This window comes from Patiria miniata, unplaced genomic scaffold (genome assembly GCF_015706575.1).
Source record: "Patiria miniata isolate m_02_andy unplaced genomic scaffold, ASM1570657v1 HiC_scaffold_7, whole genome shotgun sequence".
NCBI classification, from domain to species: Eukaryota; Metazoa; Echinodermata; class Asteroidea; order Valvatida; family Asterinidae; genus Patiria; species Patiria miniata.
In genome coordinates this window covers 1,815,802-1,841,311 of record NW_024037074.1, presented here as the reverse complement: position 1 = coordinate 1,841,311, position 25,510 = coordinate 1,815,802, and the positions used below count along the sequence as shown (strand labels likewise).

At 40.6% G+C, this 25,510-nt stretch overlaps 1 long non-coding RNA gene and 1 pseudogene across 1 annotated transcript; one reads left to right on the top strand and one right to left on the bottom strand.

Annotated features, from left to right (window-relative positions):
- Positions 1 to 705: 705 nt before the first annotated feature.
- LOC119718788 lies at positions 706 to 2,193 on the bottom strand (annotated as a pseudogene).
- A 5,982-nt stretch (positions 2,194 to 8,175) lies between these two features.
- Positions 8,176 to 15,412, top strand: LOC119746332. The gene is made up of 7 exons (XR_005273729.1): positions 8,176 to 8,289; positions 8,467 to 8,594; positions 9,520 to 9,669; positions 11,135 to 11,183; positions 11,503 to 11,566; positions 12,900 to 12,935; positions 15,397 to 15,412. It is a non-coding gene; the product is annotated as an uncharacterized LOC119746332 (long non-coding RNA).
- Positions 15,413 to 25,510: the final 10,098 nt, after the last annotated feature.

Below are 25,510 nucleotides of genomic sequence, written 5' to 3'. Positions count from 1 at the left end.
TGCTCATTTAAGAGCACACAAAAACCTCCTTCAGGTAACAGTTAACATGTACATAAGTATGCAATTTTGAAATCCATTTGCCCAGACCATCATTTACAAGTATTTCTGAGCCACTTGCATGCAAGTTTTTCATGTGCATGTAGCTGATAGTTGGTGGCAATCTGTACTGAGCCTGCACATTACTAATGACACGGGATGTAATTGACAATTCCCTACTTAATAAAACACATTACAATTCTTGATAATATGCTGTTAACGTTTCTCGTCACCAATAAGGTGTTTCACGGTAATATGCACCAATCATAAGATGGAATTTTTGCATCAGGGGGGATGAAATCAAATAAGGTTTTGCCCTTCACCGACGTATATACACTGTATACTCAGTGTGTCACCTCCTGAGTGAAAGTTGGAAAAACATCACTCGGGGATGGGACTCACCATCTTTTTCGCAGGGCAAAAAGAACATCCGTTGCTAGACACGGGCACATTTTAGAATGAACGCACGATGACGTGGAAGTGCCAAAGCTTTCCAATGACGATGCATACACAGCAACGCATGTGAAATTGCCCCACGGGCAAGATGGCGTATATTACTGTGAAACACCTACATGTGTAATTGTACAAATTATACGTACAACACTTTATAGCTGTACAATAACTTGGCAAACACTGCTGACTATCTGCAGACTGTACACACTGCTGCCCTTACATGGATTGTTTGCACTCATCGGTTACCAGAGAACATAGTTCTTGACAACTTTCCAACGATTGACTCCCTTCTGGTTCTGGATGTGCATACTGCTGCCCTTGTGCTGATGGCTCGGTGCCAGTCAGCCCAGGACATTGTTCCTGAGTACTTCCAAGTGACTGCTGGCTCTCTGCTGGTTCTGGATGTTCACACTGTTCCCCTTGCATGGATGGCTTGCAGTCAGTCAGAGTAGAGCGTTGTTCCTGATGAGAACTTGCAAGCGATGGGGTCCCTGCTGGTTCTGCATGTACCTCAACATGCACTTGAACATGCTGCTGACTGTGCATGGATGCCTTGCTGCTGCTTTGCCTGGAACATTGTTCTTGACAGCTTTCCAGTGACTGCTGACTCGCTGTGTGTTGTGCATGCCCTTGGCTTGGTGGCTTGCTGCTGCTTGGCCTGGCAGCACGGTGCTCTTGGTCATTTTCTGCCTGTGGATTCACACAAAGCTCAATCTGCTTCCCTGGCTGCGATGGTTGGCTGAGATTCCGTCTTGGGCAGCAACGACAGCACAGTTTGAGGAATGAGAAAGCCTCGACTACAGCTGCACGATAGTCAATATTTGTGGCATTGTAGACGAGGGAATTGATGGAGCTATTGATAAGTAGCAGAACGTCTAAACATACATGTATAGTCAGAGTATATAGTTTTTCTGCAAGTTCTAGATATTCAACTTCTTGGGCCGGCCTAGTATAACTGTTTCGTATGATTCTAATAGTTATAGCTGCAATGTTTAGTGACTTCAAAACAAAGAAAACAGCAGTATTTATGATTATCAAACGGAGGACCTTGCCTGCTTGCTTGGGACGGTTTGGCAACAGGGCAGATTGCTTGCGTACTTTCAGTACTACATAGATGTACAAAGCAAGAGTGGCTATTAAACAGACAATGTTGATGATGGAAAGGACCCAGAAGAATATTTCATTGAAGACAGTGTCTGTTATTGGTAAGAATATGAGAATCACAGCAACAATGATTGTTGGCACCCAGAGTCCTGCTGATATCTTTGCTGCTCGAGATTTAGAGGCTTTTTCTTTGTGTGTCAGAGGATTGCGCACTGCAGAGAATCTCTCAGCTGCTATGGTAATCACAAAGAAGTTAGAAACCGTGAGAAACATATAACGGACGCACTGGGCTGCAACTTGCAAGGAGTTTATAGGTTGAATAAATAGTACATATAGTAAGTCACTTAAAAGGAAGAGTAAGTCAGCCACGGCCAGATTGGATAAGTAGATGTTGATGATTGTACGCATGGATTTCACTCGAATGACTGTGAAGAGAAAGACTATGTTGAGGAGGAGGCCGATTGGTGCAATGATTTCAATACTTAACCATTTTATTTGAAGAAGTCCGTGTATACTCTCGTCAAAGTTGTCACGAAGCTTGTCAATGTCACTTTCCCTCCCAGTTGATGGAGTGGAGCTGTTTTGGTAGTCATCACCCATAGTTCATTTACAGTGTTGTATTGATCGTCATGTCGAACACTTTGTGGAAGATCACTCCTGTTTTGCCTTTTTTAACAGAGAATGTACACTGTACTTGTGTAAGACCATGAGAAATTTTCAGAATTGTTCGCATTTGTAATCTTTTTTGGTTTTGTTTTGACAGCAGTGTTACAAAAATAATCAACACAATTTCATAATTGACATTGGCATGATAGTTGCCAGTTTTGTTTAAATTTGTGTATACATCCTTTTAGTTATGTCTTTCCCTCCCATACGTTGCATACAGATGTGCGCCTTGACATGATTGATAACTGGCAATGATGAATTGGAGTGTAGAAACAACATTGATCAGTTTGTGAATTATTGTGTTTAAAAATCACTTAATTATCAATATGCAAAACACTAAAGAAATCGTTTTTAATTTTCAAAAGAACAAACAAACTATGCAACCCATTAAACTGAACGATGAGTCTGTGGAAGTAGTAGATGACAAATACCTTGGCACTTTGGTTGATTGTCAGCTAAACTTGAATTCTAACACCACAAAAGTTTACAAAAAAGCCAATCAACGGTTACACTTTGTTAGGAAACTGAAATCTTTTCATGCAAATACCAGGGTTTTAAAACTGTTTTACCAGAGTACAATCCAATCAGTTCTAAGTTTCTGTTCTATCGCTTGGTTTAACTCTCTTACAATTGTTAGAAACTAGAACGTATTGTGAAACATGCTGGCAGGATTATTGGTGATGATACTGAAGGTCTTCAGAAGTTGGTACAAAATAGTCTCTCGTTTAAGAACAGTTGCATGTTGTCTGACAATACTCGCCCTCTTAACCCATTGATTGTCACAAATATATCGGGTAGAATTCGCCATAAACGAAGAGGTTTGAAAAGCGGTTGCTTTTAGATTATCCATCTGGGAGAATGCAAAAGACTATAGGGGATCGTTCATTTGCACAAGCCACTCCTAGTTTATGGAACCAGCCGCCACCTGAAATTCAGTCTGTTCAGGGTCTCTAACAGTTTTTAAGACTAAGCTTTAAGACTTTTCTTTTTACAAAGGCATTCGTATTTAGGTTTTACTATTATCTATTTTAAATGTGGGTCTTGTTTTTGTAATTTTAAGTTTCATTGTTTTAACAGTGTTTTCTAAAATATCTAGTGTTTTTTACATTTATTGAGTGGTTGGGCACAACCCGACCACTCATTGGATTTGTTACGATTAATCTTTATTCCTTTTTGGCGAGCTGCGAAGCAGATGCGAGCCTATGTAATACCAATTTCCGTCCGTCTGTCCGGGCGTCCGTCCGTCCGCGTTCAGATAAAAATGTTGAAGTTTTTGGTTCTAGTTAACTTGGGGAAAAAATTAAATGCAGTTGTCATGTATCATCTCTATGACTTCAGTTAGGTTCATATCATTGCAGTAAATTTTATTAATTTAATTCAAGGAAATGTTAAAGTTTTTAATTGTTACTTGTACCAGGTACATGTATAACATGTACGTGTATGTATACCGGTATAACATGTACATGTACACTATGCATTTTGGGGATGTGCATGAGCTTCTGGTTTGATCTTTTAGTTTATGGGGTTGGAGTAAGGATGGGGTAGGGGAGGGTGGGGTGGGGTGGGTTGGGGGATAGGGTTGGAGTTAGGGTTTGTGTGAGTAGGATGAGTAGGGGAGCTAGGATAGGTGGGGCGGGGTGGGGTGGGGTGGGATGGGGAGAGGGGTTGGAATACTGGGTTTGGGTGGGGTGGGGATTTGTAGGGGTGTGGTGGTAACAGGTAGGGAGAGACAGGTAGGGAGAGGATGGGCATGGATGTAGGGGTTGGGTTAGGAGGGGGTTGGGCAGGGGGCGGGATATACATGTAGGATCGGAGTAGGGGTTGGGTTGGGGATGTGTAGGGATGGGTTATTGTAGGGGTTGGATAAGGGGAGGGGGCAGTATATAGGGATCAGAGTAGGGGTTGCATGGGGTCAGGTGGGGATGTATGGGTGGGGGAATGGGGTGGGCGGGATATTGGAATTCGAGTAAGGGTTAGGGTGGGGATGTGTAGGGTGGGTAAGGACAGATAGTGGAAGATAGGGTAGGTAGGTGTAGGGGGTTGGGGTAGGGGATAGCCCAGGTTGGACGAAGTCTTCATTGCAATACGACTAACGTCCAGGACAAGACTTTTCTACATGAAACCATCCCAACATTTTTACCAGAGTTTTGTTATGTTTTACCTCGTTATAGAAGCTTATTTCACGCCTACATACTCTATGTATCCTTATCTATTGGCCACTGGGTTCAGGAATTCCATATGCGATGCTGACTGACGTTAATCAGGAAAATAAACTCAAAAGCAACGTTAAACTTGTACGTGTTTGTAGTCTCTTTTCATCAGTTTATTCCCAGAGTCGTACGTCATGCATCATGTACAATGTACATGTACAAATGTACGTGCGTACGATCCGAAAGCGCGCACGCACGCTAGCGCCCTCATTTGTTTAGTTTTGGTTGGAACCGTGACGTCACTCCAGCCAACCGATGTCACGAAAACGCTCAACCAATGACCAAAGCCGAAACGTGTTTCTGGTAACTGGCGCGTAAACACGCTCGGTTATTGGATTAGCGACCGCGCCTTCAAGTAAGTGCGCGTGCGTATGAGGGTGGTTACTAAGCAAATCGCGCGTGCGCACTGCATATTCATGCGGCATAGTCTGTCCCTCGGACCAGATGTGATATGAGCGTCGAGAATAATTGTCCGGTCTAGGGAACCAGACTACACGCTGCACAGACGTTCATGGTATGATGTACGACTAGAATAGACTCGGCGGTGAGAAACTGATGAAAAGAGACTAAACACGTACAAGTTTAACGATGCTTTCGAGTTTATTTTCCTGATTGACGTCAGTCAGCATCGCATATGGAATTCCTGAACCTAGCGTACTAACAGATAAGGACACATAAAATACTACGACGTAAAATTAGCTTCTCCAACAAGGTAAAAATATTGAAATTATTGGTAAGAAATGTTTTCGTTCGGTTGTGAGCACATGTGTACTCAGGACTCGCTCCGTAACGTAGGGAGGAAAGGGAGTCCACCAGGGCTAGGGTAGGGGAGGGTACGGGTCAGAGGAGGGGGAAGGAGATAGGGATTGGAGTTTGGGTGGGGTTGGGATGTGTAGGTGATAGGGTGGGGATGGTTAGGGGAGGATGGAATGGGTGTGAGTAGGGGGTTGGGTGGGGGAGGGGGAGGGGGCGGGTTGGGGATGGGGTCAGGTTTTGGGATGGAGTAATTAAGGTTTGGGGGAGGTGGTGATGGTGCTGTGTCTTCATGTACATGTTTACCCATTCTTGTTCTGCATTTGTGGCGACTACACAAGAGTTTTCCCATGGTAATACAAGTATGGGGGGCAGAAGACACTGTTGGCGCTGCAAAAATCCACAACTGGGTCCTAATTACCCTAACAATGGAAAACTCCCCCATAATACAGTGACGGCTAACCTATATACACATGTATTTATTAGGTAATCTGTTAACTTTTTATGTTGACATTTAAAAACTGACCCCTACACCTAGGCACATCAACAAGAATCCTGATCCCCTTCCATCATGCCCATCCCCAACCCTACCTTCAGCCTCCCTTCCTGCCTTTGACAGCGAGCCATGGCGGCTTCGCCGTTCTAGTTTTTTCTTTTCTGTACAGCACGTTTCTGCGGGTTTTCTCCTAAACATTTTAAGATAGGAACATGTAACTTTCAATATATATCGACTCTCATCCTAAATGGTGCATATTATGACGTCATCGGGTGTGAAATTACAAGCGATTTTCGCTAAAAAATGACGATCTTCTTTCATCTATAACTCTTGAACAAAATGATCAATGATGTTCCAACCTTGTAATTGGATAGACCATTAATTGATGAATATTTTTGTGTGTGTACGTGAACTCGTTTGACCTTTACTTCTGGTTCTACCAGAAGGTCAAAGTTAGGTGAATTCACGTCCCTAGCGGCACATAAAATAGTGTTCCTTTTCTTTCATTTTTAAACCATAGGTTCAAATTTTAACCAAATCACCCCTTGATATTCTCTGATTAAACACAGATAACTTGACAAGGTTTCAAATTCATGATGTCATCAGACTGGACGTTACTTTAAGGAGAATTTGAAAACGATAAACTAAATTTAATTGTATCTTTTGATCCTTCTTTGGGCTATGAAGATATATGAATATCTTTGTAGCCCAAAAAATGATATCCATGACAATGTTGACCTTTGCATCCAAATACTGTGACGTCATCAAACCAGAAGTTTGGTGCTATGAATACATACATTTATATTTTCCAAATTTTCATACGTTTTTTAACTTCACAATGAACATCCACTCCGAACTAAATCAGTATTCACTGACGTTATCAAGCCAGAAATTAAATAACTTGTGTGTGTACATAGAATGTTCACTAAAATTTATCACACTGTTAAAGATGCATTTTTTAAACAAATTAATTGATTATCCTGGAAAGAATTTAATTTCGAGATATTTTGTTCTTGCCTGCGAGTCGCGCATTTCACCACCATGGTCGGGCGTACTGTGCGATGTCGCGAAAAACGCAGCTGGACTGGTGTAGTACGAATATCGGACTATGATTCACTGGTAGTATTGCGCATGCATACGTGGGGAATTTGAGCGTTCAACCAATGAAACGTAATAGGCACCGGATTTCATGGGAGTCCAAATTTCATGTGACACTAGAAAAGTGTTTACGACCAGCTAGCCATGTCTTTATCATCCGTTTAAGACCGGCCACGTGACGGGCTCTCGACCAATAGGAATGCGTAAATGGTCTTAGGTATTTATGAATTAGATATCAAGGTTAACTGGCTCTGTACGTTACGCTTGCTTTCATAATGCTTGCCCATGTCATGCATGTGTGTATTTCTCTTCGTTCCGAAAGGGAGGTGTAATCTATTTTTAGCTGTACTAAATCCTCACAAATGTCCAATGTATTTTAATTTTTCTGTTCTTGATAAAATGGAGGGAAAAAGGTTTCGTTTTCGAACCCAGCAAAGAGTGGATCTCTTACCTTTTTCTATTGTTTAATGATGATTATAAATTGCAAAGACTGTGCCATGGGTTTTTCTAGTTGGAATTTGGAGTGCTCAGGAAACTTGCCAGCACAAATAATGAGCAAGATAGGGATGAATGTTTGAGACATGAAAGAAAAACTGGCGCCAGAAAATCCTAGTCAGGAGTGAGTGACATGGGAGCTTCTTAAAGGGTGAAAGTTGAGTGTGCTGATGTAATGAAACACAAATAAGAGCACAGGGAAACTTGATACAAGTTTTAGTTTTGGTGTTTGGATAATCAAGAAAGAAATTTAAAATACAGATATAAATAGTCAATCCATCAACATACAGTAGCATTGAAACCACACTCTCCTCCTTGAAATGGAAAGTGTACTTAGACTTCTGTTTTCAATTGTTATACTTACAAAGCATCCATGAACTTTTCTCTTTGGTTTCGGGACAAACTGATCCACTTTGCTGGCAGACTGGTTCCTCGTCCAAGCACTATCGATACTGGTTGTGGGGCAGGAACCAGGCAGCCTCTCGAGAACAGAAATATCTTCTGTCAGCCAATAATTTGAAATTGTAAAGTAATAATTCAATAACTAAACATTAACTGATTGTTTTGTGTTCAAAAGTGAATATCTGTTGTATTGCTAGAAAAAAAGCAATTCAGAAATGAATATACAGTGTTTATACTTCGGTGAAGAGCGAAGCCTAATATTGATTTACATCACCCCAACGCAAAATTCCATCTTATGAATAGGTAGATGCGGTACTCGCTGCTATGTACAATGTAATGTTATGTACAATAGAAAAGAAATATAATTTTTTGGGATAAAACTCGAAAAAATCCTCCCCCACAACACAAACATTCCATCTACGGTATCTCCTTTCCTGTTGCACTCGGTTGCTTGCGATGGATTAACTGATGGAAATCCAATTGTTTGTTTCATCCCTCAGCTGCCAAGAAGATAAGGAGGAGGCATTGAAAGTACTCAACGGACGCAAATGGAAAGGACTAGTGCTCAAAGCCAAGGTATTCACAAAGTCACTTGTGGTTTTTACTATTAGTACTTGCTTAGAACTGTTGGCACTTTCAATGAATTGAAATAACTAATCAACAGTCTTAGTGTTGGCTACCAGTGCAAGGGGTCTAGTGGCTGCTATTGCTGTGGTTACAGGTTCATGTTCCTGCAATAACTCTTTTCCGTAGCTCGCCAAGTCAGTTGAGGACCCGGACACTAAGAGCCTCGCTCTGAAGAGAAGCCAAGAGGAATCTGATGAAAACACCCAAGAAGCTAAGAGGAGGAAGGAGGAGGACAGCTGACCAGTAGAAGAGAGGTGAAGACATTGAGATAGAATGCAGGGTTGGGCTGGATTCGAACCACCATCCATTAGAAAAGTACTCCGGTTCTCAACCAACTGAAGTCATTACAACACTCATTTCTTCCACTGTGCTCTGTGGTATAAAAATTATGCAAGTGTAGAAAAAGGCTCATTTGATGGAATTGATCAATTCTGTTCTGTCCTGTCCATTTATTTTGGAGGAATTTGTAGGATATAGGAAGGTAGACCCTGCCTATACTGCCATTTAGGCTTGATACCCCTTGAAAGTGGAAGTTCAAAGAATGTGATTTCCTTCACTGTAGTAGATTTTTTTGAGTAGTTCAAGTAGTTCATGATCATCACAAGAAAACCATTCTTACATCCAGAGATGACTATTTTAAGAGCCCAACCAGTCAGTTCCATAGCTCATTTGACATTGTGAACATGAAATTTGTCAAGTGGAATAGTTACGTGGTCAGTTTTTTCTCTTCCTTGTCATTTATTCTCCTTGAAGGGAGAGCATCAAAGCTTCCATGTCTGTGTAGAGTTTGTGATTCACACTTTAAATAACTCTTATTTTATCTGATAAACTTTACAAGTTGAACACATTTCCCTTAGTGTTTCAAGCCTAAAATTTACTTTGCACATGCACCACCAGAACTACGAACTGAAGTTATGAGAATGGTTGTATGTAGAAAGATCACAAGTTCCACTCACTATCCATTACCCATAATGAGATATGGTGGACACAATACGAGGGTAATATTTGGTTTGGGTGAGTCTTTTGTATTGACCCCAAATTTACCCAAATCAAATGGCGCCCTTCGATTGTGTCTGCCATCTCTCAAAAAGGGTAATAGCGATTGAAGCATTCACAATCGTGAAATTCTTCAGACTCTGAAATACTGAGTGTGCTTTTCGCTCTTCTCCCAATCTGCAGGTTAAACAACACGGTGACTCCACTGTGGAACCAGCCATGTGAGGACCAGCTATCCACCAAACAGACCAACACCAGGGAGTTTCTGAGGAATTTATCCAAGATGCTGCAACGGAACATTGGGGAGATGCCTCCCTGTCTGAAGCAACAAAGGTGAGCTACTCACCAAAGACACGGGATGGTTGTGGGCCAGAATGGAAATGTGATCTTCCTTGACAAGAAACTGTTTGGAAACACAGTTTTATGGCGAGCTGCCCTGAAAACTTGTTAAAACCCCAGAAAATGTAGCCCATTTGTTTGAGAATCAGTTAAGGTTTTAACAAATTTTACGAAATAAGCTCCCTTCTCCACACACACAAGTCTTGTAGAATAAAAAAAAAAAAACACACACAAAACGAAGGGAAAAGCTCACGAGAAAAAGTTTACAAAAGCTGATTGAGTGGGACTTGCACCAACAACTTCCTGCTTACTAGTGCAGATGTCTTACTTGACCACCAAGCTTGCTGGGGCTGACTGGCTGGTTCCAATCTGATATAGCAGTTACCACAACCAATGAGTTTAATGGATTGTTTACGTAGGGGACTTGTTAATGTTAATATCTGGTTTGCCATTCACCAATGCAAATTTGAAAGCTTTCTTGGGTGGGATATGAACCCATGACCTCCTGCTTACTAGTGCAGACATCTTAAGGCCCTCTCACAGTGTCACGTTCTGGCATGGAGTTTGTACTGCTACCAAGAAAATTGACTAAAACGCGGTGGGAATGCAGATGACGGCGTGGGGACTCATTGATACTAGTTGAGGACTTCAGAAGATTCCAAGGACTTCGCTGAACACCAAACTGCCATGTTCATTTTGGATATGCACAAAACAAACGTTGCACCTCAGCGTTTTGACCAGAACGCGGCAAGGACTCTGCGCAAACTCCTCACGAACGGCCGTGACGTACTGGCAACGCGCAGGCAGACGTGAGCATCGTTGCGAGAACTCCACGGACGCGCATGCATCAGGACTGCGCGTTTCCTCTGCGTCTCCTGTGTCTATGCCGTTCAAAATGTGAAGACTCAATGACTATCGCCAATTGTGGCCCGAGTATTTATACACGACGCGCTTCTGGCTGCTGAAGTAACACGTATGTTTTAAGGTCGCATCAAGCGCACGATAAGAACTCCAAGAGCATGGTATGAACTTATTAGACGCCATGAGGACACAGCGAGGACACAGAGGACGCTGCGCAGACCTCTAATTGGTCTTCAATGGAACTCATAGAGAACGCCGCATAGACGCTATGGAACGCCACACGGACGTCGTAGACTTCCGGTGGACTTCACAGAAACGCATTGCAAGCCACTGGTGCCATGAATCCTGCATCTTTATGGTGTTTTGTTACATTTTTAAGCATTTCAACTACGCAATATGAACGCCATGCATGGACGTGACAGTGTGACAGGGCCTTTAACAACTTGACAAAAGAGCTTGCCAAGGTTGGAGAGCCAGTTTGAATCTTGTATGTATATAGCTGTGAGAACCACTGGAACAAATTCACAAGCTAGCTTGGCAGGGACTTGAACCCACACCCTCATGTTTAATAATAGTGCACTCTTCATTTGATTGACAGGAAGAACCACAGTGGGATGGCATGTGAGTTGGAGCCAATTAAGCCATCGGTGAGGAAGCTAAGAGATCATGTTTGTTGACTACAAAGACTTGATTTTTATGTTAATTCATCTGTAGTATAGTGAATGGTTCTATGAATTAAAATCTCAGCATAAGTTTACTTTGGCACATAGTTAGTGTTAGGTTAGCTTGACTGATGTGACCTTGGGTAGCTAGATAGAGTCACCTTTAACTAAATTAATATTTCAACCAGGATTTTATGATAGACTAACATTACGGTGTGTGAATCTTTTGTGGGATAAATATTCCCGACATTGGAGATGTCTGATTTGTTCCTTTAATTTTCATTGTTTGTTTCCTCATCAACAGCCAGTATTAGAGAGTTATCGCAACAAGTGTGAGTTTACCATCGGAAAGAGTGTCTATGGCATCGGTGAGTGAAACTGGCATTCATTTTTTTTATTCATCCAACCTCTACGTTTTGTGGTTTTGCATCCTTTGGATTTGATGATTTCTGGGCAACTCTGAAGTGTCATTGGTGGGATGTGAACCCCAACCCCCTGCTTATAGAAACTCTCTCATTTAGGGGCAAATTGAGACCAACTGTCCCTGGACTTACTGACAAACTGGGTCTCTCTGTTAACGAGAATACACGAGAAAGTGTGGATATGTAATTTAAGAATTCGCGAAGCGCCAAGTGAATTCGTAAATTAAGAATCCACACTTGTGAGTGTATTCTTCGACTTAAACCATTGCGTCAACAGAAGTATTGGAAAGAATGCTGCAACCTGACACCACTCTTTTCTTCATATACCATCTCAATGAAGGCCATTCGTTGCAAAAATGATAAGACATGAATCTGGGACTGATAAATGTTTCCAAAATTGTTAGGAAATACTTAAAATGATTCTCCATAGACGTTGTACACAAGCACGGAAGTGGCGTCAGGTTGCAACATTGTTTCCTGACGTGTTTAAAATGTGTATCGACACACCCGTACAACCAATTAAGTCATTTTGTGTATATAGGCTCCTTACGTTAAAATGGATAGTTCAGACGACGATTTCTTTCTGACAGTGAAGATGCAGTGGTAATTTTCGGGAAGCAAATTTTCACGCAGACGGTCCTATTCATGCTCATTATGGAGAACAATTGTCCGACGTGTTCAAAGTGTGGATTCGTAATTCCGAGTCCACACTTTGTGACCAGTGTAAGAGATTCGTAGATCCGAATCCACACTTTGAACAATAGTGTGACGTCATAGCAATGGTTTAATACAGCATAAACACCAGGGGGTGGGGGATTTATCCCCACCACCCCTCCCATGTTTTGACCAGAGGTGGGGTATGGGCAATGGCATCATCATGTGTTGGGAAAAATGCTGCTTGTTGAATCCTGTCAACATGACTTTACAAAGAAGTTGTAGTTCTGAGAGAAGCAAAGAGCAACCCTAGGCACTCTTAAATGAAAGTAAAGTTTAACATCAAAGCGTTTCTTTTCTTGGTTTTTTTTTAAGATAGAGCACACCTACATGTATCCACCAGTATTGGTGTTCAAGGCACTGCATCATTAAATTAAAAGTGCACATTGCCTGGAATGGACATAACATTTCATAAAATCTGCGTGTTATGAACACCGCAACTGAAAGTTTCAGGAATTTTTTTTCTCAGTTATTCCCCTAAATTTTTGTCAGGTCTACATGAAACTTGGCCCTGGATAGATTGTGCAAACGTTTCAGTTTCATGTCTTATTATTTTCATTTACAGATAACACTGTTGGTTTCCGGCTTGGCGCTTACAAAGGTAAGTATTTCCTCTGAAGTTTCCTTTTTGCAAAAGACGTAGATCAACTTTTATGTTTGATTGGATCGGCTGTCGAGGGGCGTGGCCTATTAGTAGCTACTGCTGATCAATCCCAACCAATCAGAATGCAACACACAGAAAGATTGACAGGTGTACATATTGTGCATTGTCTATTATGTCTGTCAGGAATTAATTATTGAAAAGAAAGAAACAAGCCACAAAAGACTTAAACCCTTGTCATCCCCTTTGCTAACCAATATGTTGGCTTACTTTTGTGGCATGAATATTGCGGGTATATGTTTGTACTTTCAACATTGACCAGCAAGCTCTTTTACTCAATAGGGATTTTTCAACAATTACATTTGTACAAGCAAGAATTAGGTTTTCAATACAAAATTCAGGAAAATCACTGTTTATTTAAATGTTGCTAGTGTACACTTTTATTTATTTTATCACTGATCTTGCTTTTACATGCAAATTTGCTTGTCCTATAAAAAGTATGTGACTTTTAGAAACATGGTTTGCCCTGCAACTTTTTTTTCCAAATATTACTAGGTATCAGAAAGACGTAAGAGCTCAAACACCGATTTGGTGATAGTACATTTCTGTATTATTTGTGTTTAGAGTGTTAAATTACACAAGGAAATAGCAGCTTTAATGAACATATAAAAAGCAGCAATTCCTCGGATACTGTGCAAATTAAGATACATCTTGTATGATGCTAACTTTACAACGACATTCATATTTTACAGCATTGTTTTTTCAATTACCCAAATTCGAAGTACCCTTGAGTCCATCTAAAAGAAATATTAGAATATTGCTTTGCATTTAAACATCTTACAGACATGGAGCTCATAATGTAATACAACAGACTAGTGGTGCTACACAGATTATGTACAATTATAGAGCATGCAAGTCTCGCCAGTTCACATTCACTTTTCATGTGAACATCTTGGTACCAAACACTGACTAGTCTAGCCACAGACTCCCGTGTTTGAATTCACCCAATTCACCCAATGAAAGGAAGTGGAGGTCCACATTTTTTTCAATTTACTTTAGTAATCAACTTGCAAAATTTTTTTAATGTGTTGTAAATTGGAATGATTTATTTCTTGTTCAGAACCCATTCTTTGCCCTTGACTGGATATACCTAGTAAAATCACCTAGGTTTTTGAGGTCAACTTGCACGCTCTATTGACAGAAGTGGGGAACACATTGCTGACTTTAACTATCAACTACATTTTTTCCAGCTAGTAGCTGTGTAAACACCTTTAATACACCAGACTTAAATCCCATACTGTACATCTAAAGCCTACAATGGTCTCGTATATTATATATCTGTGCTCTGCAGCAAAAAGTCTATACAATGGATTTCTCCTTGCTAAAGATAGAATGGTCTTCAAAAAGCATTTTCCACGTTGTGCAACATGTCATCGCTTTGCTCACGAAGTGATAAAAACCTGAAAATTTGACAAAAGTTCATCCTGAGATTATCGCATTTGAAGTTATTCATTTTTTCAAAAGACATTTTCGACCACTTTGCAGTAACAGAATTCGGAATTTTTTGCATTGTCCGATAGGATATGATTTGCTCTTTGTTAATTCATAGTTGTTGGTTAAAAATAGTTCGTAATTAAACAGTAATTCATTAATAAAACTTTTTTGCACTTCGTGAGAACATCAATACTTTGGCTCCCATATTTTGCCAATTACTTTGTACACCGTTTTTGTCACTTCGTGGGATCATGAATCGCGGAGGCTTTACTTATTTGTACTTTTTTTCGATGCAACAAACTTGTTACTTTTGCGCGTCAGGAAAGTTGAGCGCGCGCGCGCGCGTCTGTTCTTTTTCAACATCGTTCGCGCGTGCGTGTATGCTCCCATCCTGCCGCGTGTAGACCAATGTATAATTCCTCCGGCCCTGCTCAAGAGGTGACTTTTTGTCACTTAGTGAGAACATTTTACACTTTCTTACACTTAAAAATGAAAATCACCGATTTCAGGCTTTTTGTCAATTGTTTGTTTACAATAATTAAGAAAGTAAACAATATTTTGCCTTGAAACTTGGTCAAATTGTTCCTTGAGACAACTATAATAAAATGGCTAGTAAAACTCAAAATCGAATAATTATCGATTTTCGAGGTTTTTGTCACTTCGTGAGCAAACCGACGATGTGTGCACAAAGATTGGTGTAATGTATTTGGAATCAGATGCTCCTAATGCATAACTTGCAACTTTGTTTGTCTGTTACTTAGACTGTGTCTGAAACAGGCTTCTAGAGCTATGCTACGGCTATTGTCAGATTGTTCCCATGTAATTGTTTTGGGTGAAGACCTAGACAATAGCCATAGACATCTCACTTGCCCATATTAGACTTTAATATACCTAAAAAAATACCAATTTAATCTTTTTTTCTTCTCTAATTGGAGTTGGTCTTTTAATCTGTTCATTTGTGCATCAGGTCTTGACCCACAAGATAACCATTCCACCAGCACCTCTGACGTACCAGTGACTGGCGCTGCCATAACGGATCCTTATCACTATCGGACACAACAGCACTTCACCTCAGAGATCTTCAAGATTGAGATCCAAAATCTCCCAAAACACTTTGGATTTGCGGTGAGTTTGCTCCCTTATCATTGAATCCTCAATAACAATAACCATACACTATTATAAGATGGAATTTTGCGTCGGGGTGATATAAATCAAATTAGGTTTTGCCCTTCACCGACGTTTTTATGAACACTGTATACTCAGTGTGTTACCTCCCGAGTGAAAGTTGGAAAAATCACTCGGGTGGGACTCGAACCCACGACCTCCTGCTTTCTAGTGCAGATGTCTTACCACTCGACCACCGAGCTAACGGGATCGGTTGGCCGGTTCGAATCTGATGTACATAGCAGCGGGTACCGCATAAACTATTATAAGATGGAATTTTGCGTCGGGGTGATATAAATCAAATTAGGTTTTGCCCTTCACCGATCCCGTTAGCTCGGTGGTCGAGTGGTAAGACATCTGCACTAGAAAGCAGGAGGTCGTGGGTTCGAGTCCCACCTGAGTGATTTTTCCAACTTTCACTCGGGAGGTAACACACTGAGTATACAGTGTTCATAAAAACGTCGGTGAAGGGCAAAACCTAATTTGAATAACCATACAGTTTGTGCCATTTTAGGAGTATGTATGTATTGTGCTCCATGCTTGGGATTTGTCAAGGTCTGTTAATAACAGAATCAAAAGGCTGTAAAATGAATTTCACTAAAACATGAAATATCCCAGCCCTGTGTTTGTATGAAAGTAATGACCACATTTTACGCACACTTTTTTGCAATGCCCGTGCACATGTTCACAATTGTTTCTAATGTTGCTGTGATGTCGATTTAGGTATTTTACACTTCACAGCTTTGGGATTTTCTGTATAATTTATGAACCTAAAATTGATTGCATTGTACATACTGTGTAAAGGTTTGTACATTTAAGTATCTAATTGGCTGCATGCTATGTGCTAATGAATGCAACAGTCACATCAAACTTGATCAAAACACTTATGTTACATATTGTCCCCTCAAACAGCAGTGACACTGAAGTTCCAGCTCATGACATCACTGTATTTCTCATGAACATGCATCTTGGCACCATCATAAAAATATGTAAAAGCCTGAAACATCCAAAGACTTGGAATACAGAGGTGCATTTCCTAAAATAAAAACCTCCAAATCTGTTTCAAAAGCACTTTAAAAAAACCTCTTTATTTCCAGCGAACTTTCAGGGTTACCCATATGTTAGTACCATTACTTGTACATTTTCACACTGAAAAAAGTAACAAACTTGCTCATTAAAAGGAAGGGTAGATCATTTGTCATTTGTGCATTTTTTTTTTCATTTGAAGCTACAAAAGTGCTCAAAATCTAAAAACAGGTGCTTAACAACTAACATGATGAAGTTTTAGCTCTGTGAATGCAGTATATTCCAAACATATATTCTAGGATCTCAGGTTCAATTCAAAAGTTGCTGAGTCATGTTTTATACTGTGTCTGAATTCAGCCCCAGGGACACATTCTCATTCAGTCAATTGCAGCTACGCGATGTCATGCACTGAACTGATGAATAATAGCAACCTAGTGTGCGTCGTGTCGACGCTTGTGCGCACATATTCATGGATTCACCGAATTTACAAACCAACTACATGAACTAACATGATGCATCGTTAAAAATTGCTTTCTTTCATTGTTTCCTTTAAAATGACAGCATGCCAGAAAGAATGATTTCACAGGGAGTTTAGTGCCATTAAAACCAAAAGCCTTTTAACAATAATTTTGTCAGTTACTTTTTGGATAGCTGCAAATGATCTACTCTACCTTTAAACACGAACAAAAGTTTGATTCAAATAATTAAACTATTTAGGATTTGTTAATATCTGAACCTTTTACATACATACATTGCATGAATACCAGCTGTTCCCTTTACTGATAGTTGGTTGCAATCTGCTCTGGGCGGGCCTGCACATTACTGATGTCATGGTGCGTACAGGTATTGGCAATTCACTGAAGTAAAACACATTTCAACTCCAGCATAATGTGCTGTTAATGTTTCTCGATGTCAAATCTACTTCTGCTCTACACTTTGAACACAGCAAGTTCAAAAGCAGCACTCGCTCTACACACTGCTGCCCTTAAAGACAGCTTGCACTTATCAGGTACCAGTGAACATTGTTCTTGACAACTTTCCAAAGATTAAATCCCTTCTGGTTCTGGATGTGCATACTGCTACCCTTGTGCTGATGGCTCGGTGCCAGTCAGCCCAGGACATTGTTCCTGAGTACTTGCAAGTGACTGCTGGCTCTCTGCTGGTTCTGGATGTTCACACTGTTTTTCTTGCATGGATAGCTTGCAGTCAGTCAGACTAGAGCATTGTTCCTGATGAGAACTTGCAAGCGCTGGGGTCCCTGCTGGTTCTGCATGTACCTCAACATGCACTTGAACATGCTGCTGACTGTGCATGGATGCCTTGCTGCTGCTTGGCCTGGAACATTGTTCTTGACAGCTGTCCAGTGACTGCTGACTCGCTGTGTGTTGTGCATGCCCTTGGCTTGGTGGCTTGCTGCTGCTTGGCCTGGCAGCATGGTGCTCTTGGTCATTTTCTGCCTGTGGAATCACATGAAGCTCAATCTGCTTCCCTGGTTGCGATGGTCGGCTGGGATTCTGTCTTGGGCAACAACGACAGCACAGTTTCAGGAATGAGAAAGCCTTGACTACAGCTTCACGAAAGTCAGCATTTGTGGCACTGTAGACTAGGGAATTAATTGAGCTATTGGTCAGTAGCAAAATTACAATGCATATAGTCAGAATATGTATTGTCTCTGCAAGTTCCAGATTGGCAACAATCTGAGCAGTTGAAGTATAATTGGATGCCACTACACGTGCATGTATTGCCATAATTGTAGCTGCAACGGTCAGTGAGTTCAGAATGAAGAAAACAGCAGTGTTGATGATAACCATGCAGAGGACCTTGCCTGCTTGCTTGGGACGGTTCGGCAACAGGGCAGATTGCTTGCATACTTTCCATACTACATAGATGTACAAAGCAAGAGTTGCTATCAAAGAGGCAATGCTAATAATGGAAAGAATCCCAAGGTTGACTTCATTGAAGACAGCGTCTGTTAATGGTAAAAAAATCAGAATCACACCAACAATAATTGTTGGCACCCAGAGTCCTGCTGATATCTTTGCTGCTCGAGATTTAGAGGCTTTTTCTTTGAACGTTATAGGATTGCACACTGCAGAGAATCTCTCAGCTGCTATGGTAACCACAAAGAAATTAGAAGTAGCGAGGAACGTGCTTTGGAAACTTAATATTGCCTTTTTGACCAATAAGTTGGACTCTGTAGGTGAAAACAGTGCAATTATGAAGTCAGTTATAAGGTAGAGGGAGTCAGCCACAGCCAGATTGGATAAGTAGATGTTGATGATTGTACGCATGGACTTCACTCGAATGACTGTGAAGAGAAAGACAAAGTTTAAGCAGAGGCCGATTGGTGCAATGATTTCAACACTTAACCATGTTATTTGATTAGTTCTTTCTCTACTCATGTAAAAGTTCTCACTATGCTTTTCAATTTCAGTATTCCACCCAGTTGATGGAGTGGAGCTGTTTTGGTAGCCATCACCCATAGTTCATGCACAATGTAGCATTGAGCTCCGTGAGCCACATGTTGTTCAGATGCAGCAAAGAATGTTCTTCTCTATTTCAAGATCACTCCAGATTTATACTTACAGGGATTGTAAGACCTTAAGCAAAGTGGAATTGAAACAGAAAGTTTCTTGTTCTTTTCCTTCTTTTTCCCCCAACATTTCTGTCCGATTTTAATGCATGTGACTATCTTGTAGTATCAGTTCCTGTAACCAAAGCAGATGCATGTAAGTCAGTTTCACTACTTGCACTGACATGAAATCTGAGAATTAAATTTGTTTCAGTTTTAATGATTGGCTCCAGATTAAACATGCGTATTGTGTACATGTAATTGTTTTTTTTTATGCAAGTCGGCCCTTTACAAGGCATAAATGCCACTCAATGTGAGGGCTACCCCACAAGAAGGAAAGACAGAAAAAGAAAGAGGATGATAGAAAATGAAGACAATTAAGTTTAGTGTGTATGAGAGATGCATGTTCACATTGTGTTTATACAAGGTGATAAAAAAAAAAAGTGACCCGCACTCAAGATTTTTTTACTTAAGCAATCAAATTCTAAGATACACCGAAGAAATATGTCTTAAAAGAGCATGTTCTTCCACTCATCTTAAACAAAACCAATCACTAAATTTGATCATGCCATCCAAAGTTATGCATGTTTTTACTAAAAGAACCCGTTTGTGTAACTGTCCAAGGAATGTGATAATATTGAAAGCTAAATGAGCTAAGTGAGAATTACAGATTACACACAAGTATTCAAATACAAATGAGATTTTAATAATTGAAATCAAGAGAATTTTTACTATCAGGTTGTGTGTTTTGAATATGAGAAGCAAGTTAACTCTCTTTTTTCTTTGAAATATCGATGGTGATTTTTGTATCTTTTCCTTTGCAAGTTCTCGTTCATTCATAGAGGTGGGAAAATAATTGATGTTTCATTATCCTCATTGGGAGATGTATTATCAGTTCGCAGCACGGTAATTGATAAGCGGTGGACAGCCAAGTTTTGCGATCGTTTTATTGAAATAGACATGAATTGGGAATAGAGTTTGCAATTTAAGTGAAATTTTCACAGTTAATAGTCAATAAGATGCAGACTTGTATTCGAGTCACAAAACATCAAGTCCGAGTCCGAGTCACATTTCTCAAGTCCGAGTCCCGAGTCCTCCAGGTCAAGTCCGAGTCAGAGAGTCACAAAGTTTGAGTCCAAGTCCGAGTCACGAGTCACCTCTTTGTATCAAAAAACGTACATTTTAGGGAATTCAGAGATTCAGAGTCACCTTTGATATAGTATTGGAAATACGTACATTTCAGGTGCTGTAAATTTTCATTTTTCCCCACAGCTTTTCTCTAATTTTCTCTTGGAATGAGGAGTTCATTTGCAAAAACAGTTCAGACAAAACTGGTATTGGCCTAACTTTTGCATTTAAAGTTCAGGCATTTCAAATATCTTTTTTTAGACTTCTATATACGTGAAAGGTGGCGATTGAAGTTGGACGTAGTGCCGGTTTGCTCCTCTATTTTCTTCCTGCAGAACTTGCATTCTGCACTTGATCTTCCATTGGCATTTCTCTTGAAGTTAAGATATCCAAAATTGACAATTTTTGGAGTGGATGCCATCATGATCTACGTACATGTACGTTGCAACTTGCATACATACGTTACCGAAACGGGCAGATCAGCAGACTATTCATATCGCGTTATCGCGATGCGACAGCAATACACGTGTGAATGACAGGCCTTCTGACAAGAAAAGTCTGGTACTTTACCCTATCAATCTTGCACCAATGCAGTATTGCGTGTTGATGGCGGGGTACAAGTTTCAGTACATTGATTTCTATAAGTCAATATATCGGTAACAGGCCACGGCCACGCACGCACCACATCGAGCGCCCTGCACATGTATTGCACAGTAAAGAAAACGATCAAATTATATATGTGCGTGTATGCAGTGTGGTAATTTCCATCAAGTCACAAGTCAGTTCAAGTCCAAGTCCGAGTCCGTAGCCCCGAGTCCGAATCGTAAGTCAAGGTGACTCGAGTCCCAGTGATTCGAGTTGGACTCGAGTCCGAGTCACGAGTCATACAAGTCTGATAAGATGTACTTTATCCGTGTTTTTTTATTAACATAGAACGAGCCAAATATCTTAAACATTTTTTTCAAATTCGGTCACTTTCTTTTTGACTCATCCTGTAGTTGGTTCAACCGGTCCCGTGGGAATAAACTGATGAATACATCCTGAAAATGGCTTTGGGGATAATGACAGTATATGGATGTGATTGGACGGAGGAGCAGGTAGTTGGTAGTTGGTTTCAATTTGGTCATGTTACTGATGACGGAAAGTAACATTCACTCAAAACATCTTTAAGCACTAATATTACTTTGTATAAAGGTATATGTAGATGTAGACAACAGCAAATAAAAGAGGAGATTTTCTTTTCTATCAATCCTTGTTGTCTTTTTCCCCAAAATGAATTGTGTTCTTCCCTTGGATGTTGATTTATTTACCCATACAACAATTCTGTACTTCCCTTCTGTTTGATATTCAATTTGAAGGAATGAAGTCAAATGGGAGTTTTTATTCACAAATCACAATTTGATTTCTGTTCATCAGTTGCCTTTTTTTTCTTTCCTGGGCAAATGTTGGTTGTCATCTGATCAGAGTTTCTTCTTCACTTTCTGGGGTTGTTGTCATTTGAAATCAGTCTCTGCTTTGCCTGACGATCAAGTTGATGTTGTCATATTCTCAGTTGTGTTGATGGAACATCTTTGCAAGACAATTTGCAGGGCTAACTACTTGGTCTAACTACGTAGTGGCATGGTTTAGTAAAGGTTTGCGGTGCCACCATGTAGAAGTCTCTTTTGGGAAGATGTGTGGTTCTTTTCAGAACCACACATCTTCCCAAAAGAGACTCTGCATGCCTACATGGTGTTACTGCAAACTGCAAACCTTCACTAGAACACTGTCTTCCATAAATGTGACAATTGGGAAGGGGAAAGTGTGTTTGTCCATTTTTGTTTGGGGGGGGGGGAATATAATCCCCAACCCCTTTTCTTCCCCTGACATCCCTCCCCCCCCCCCCCCCGCCCCTGATTCTATGTAAATATTTCAATGCTAATCATAATTGTATTGATGATATTTCAATGATAGATATATAAAGTGTTTGAGGACCTACGTGGATCTGTTTGGGCCTACAACGACGCCCATTCACTGAGCGGATTCGGGATTACCCATCGAGAACTCGAAAAGATAGGAGAGAACAAGGCCAGTTTCTGCGGACATCCCTCCCCCCCCCCCCCTGCCCCTGATTCTATGTAAATATTTCAATGCTAATCATAATTGTATTGATGATATTTCAATGATAGATATATAAAGTGTTTGAGGACCTACGTGGATCTGTTTGGGCCTACAACGACGCCCATTCACTGAGCGGATTCGGGATTACCCATCGAGAACTCGAAAAGATAGGAGAGAACAAGGCCAGTTTCTGCGGTAAAATTATTCATTCAGGTAAGACAAACATCTGTGAAGACTCATTTGCATTGGTCCGCATCTCAATTCTGTTTGGATATTTGTGAAATTTGAAATTGTGAATCAGAAAGTAGGAATCAACTTCACCATAATATATAATTATTGATCTTCTTTTTCATATATGTAACTTTTTTGTTGCCCTTTGCTGAAGTATTTTACAAACACTGTAGTGCAGAGATGAAACTTTTCCGATTTTAATTGAAAATCCGACTTTTTGAATTTTCCAACGAAATTTCCGATTTTCTTACAATGTGTCCCACAAAATTTGATTTTATAATTATTTTTATTTTTTTCACAAAATGTCATTTTATTTCAATCATAATTTCGAAGGAAAGTTTATGAAAAGTTGATGAAATGGCACGTTGAAATCATCGCGAACATAGTTTTAATCTCTTTCACCAGTCGCTATTGGAATGTTTCAACGGTAGAAACACAGGCCATAACACTGATCGGAGCCTTTTCCGGCTGGACAAAAGGTTAAACATTGACAGGCGACATGGAAAAATCACTGTGTCGCACTTGTAAGCATTAAAGATTTATGCAGTGGTATCAGCGTACCGCACCGTCTGCTAGCACATGGCCGGTTGGGAACGGGTAGCCTTGTGTCTTTCGTGAACGAACCAGTGGATAAAGTCATTATGTTCTGCGATTTTTGGAAGTTTCAGATTTAGTTGTACAAAATGCAATGCATTAAAAATCATGATGACTATCTCGAGGATGGCGAAGAGAGCATTAGCGAAACATTTCACTGGCATTTGTTGGAAGAGAAAGACGATAATGCCTGATTTTTCCCTTCGTACGAATGCAAGTGGAGTTGTGTGGTTGAATGGTTGAATCATGGACATGAAATTTGAAGCACCATGAACATGAATGGTGCCCTTGTCTTTCGGACTTTTTCCTCAACTTTCTCAAGTAAGAAGTGAACTTCTTTGTTGATGACTCCATTACTCCAACCGTAATTCAGGCGTTTTATGGAATGAAATCACTGACCATTTTTTTTTCATTGTAAAATTTTGTTTGAATCGAAAATAAAGCAGGAGTTGGTGTCCGGAAATTGGGCATGAAGTGTAGGCCTATTTTACATACATATCTACATGTGTGTAACTGCAGCGCGGCCCCGATTTCCGACTCGTATTTTTGTTCGGCCTATTTTCTGATTTTTTTGCCATATGCCAGTTTCATCTCTGCTCGAGTGTTGTCTGAGGGCTTCAAGAAAAAAAAAACAAGCTTTCTTTGGGTTGGACACGAACCCACAATCTTCTGCTTCCTAGTGCAGACACATTAACCACTCAACCACTGAGCTTGCTGTGGCAAGCTGGCCGTTTGGAGTCTGATGAAGCAGCGCTTAACCCAACTTTGTTTGTGTAGGAGGTCATTAGTTTGAGTCCCACCTAAGCTTTCCGACAACACTAAGTGCACAGTGTTTACAAAATATGTCGGCGAAGGGCAAACAAAAATCAAATATAAAAAAGGATAATTTACATCTCATAAATTTTTTTTTCCTGCCCAGGTTCCCATCTGAAGTCCATCCAGATGATCCTTAATAAGACAGCAGACGGTACAGGCATCGACTCCAACACCCTAGCCTTACAGATGAAGGGCCATCCTGAGCTGAGGGACTAGCTTCTTATCGTCACCTCTTGGGGGACTTTGCCTGTCTACCCTGGGGTGGTCAACTCAGAATTACCTGGTAGGTACAGTGGACTCTGTGACCAAGTACCAGTGTTGTAGTCGAGTTACCAACGTCGAGTCTGAGTCCGAGTCCATGTCTCGAGTCACAAGCCTCGAGTCCGAGTCACAAGTCACTTGTTCTTAGTTGTTCACCGAACTAATTGTTTTTTAAAATTATTTTTTAATCCTCCATTCTGTCTTTTAAAGAGGTTGTGGAATGCTCGAAGACATTTCCGTCATTTTTCGGGTATATGTAGCCTAAGTTGTCATGAAATAAAAACGACTATTGTTTCTGTCATGAAATGAGTACAAAAGGTACTTTTGAGAGCTGTTTTTCAGGTCCAGTTTCGACCCAAATGTGCAATGCCCGAAAAATGACGGAAATGTTTTTGAGCATTCCACAACCTCTTTAAGTAAATCCCAGTGTATATAGTTGTGTGTGTACATGTTGTTTAGAGCCACAATGTGTTTTCCTTTTAATTCCCATCCCTAAAAAAATCCTCCTCCATCCCTTCCCTCCATGTTTCATCATCCAAACATTATTCCTCAATGATCCTTTCCCATCCCTACGTTAGGTTTTTACTTTTGATGAAATTACGTGACTCGAGTCGCGAGTCATCGAGTTCGAGGAGTCATGGTCAAGTCCGAGTCATTTTCCAATGTGACTAGAGTCCAACTCAAGCCCGAGTCCTAGACTCGAGTCCTACAACACTGCCCAGTAATCCATCTTAAGAAAAGGTTTAGGTGGACCTCTTGAACGCATTGTCGCCCAACACCTTGTGCTGATGTTCAGATATTGGATGATCAAAGTGCAGTGTTCATATAGCACTCTTATACAACACTCTCAGATTGCTCACACTTATTACCCCTGTTCATCGGGCCATGAGAACACTTTCCTGCTATAAGCTCGAGATCAGCCCTATGTGGTCTGCACCCCCCCCCCACATGTACTCAATGGAGGCAATTGTAGTAATGATTCTTGCCCAAGAACACCAGCAACATGTCCCCTGTCAAGATTGACTCAACATTAAATCGTGCATGAGTCAAACACAGGAACCTTTTGACCACTGGACTCTGCATGCTGAATAAAACTCTAATCAAATTAGGTTTTGCCCTCCCCGAAGTATAAACACTATATGAGTGTGTTACCTCCTGAGTAAAAGTTGGAAAAAAAATGTTGGCGAGG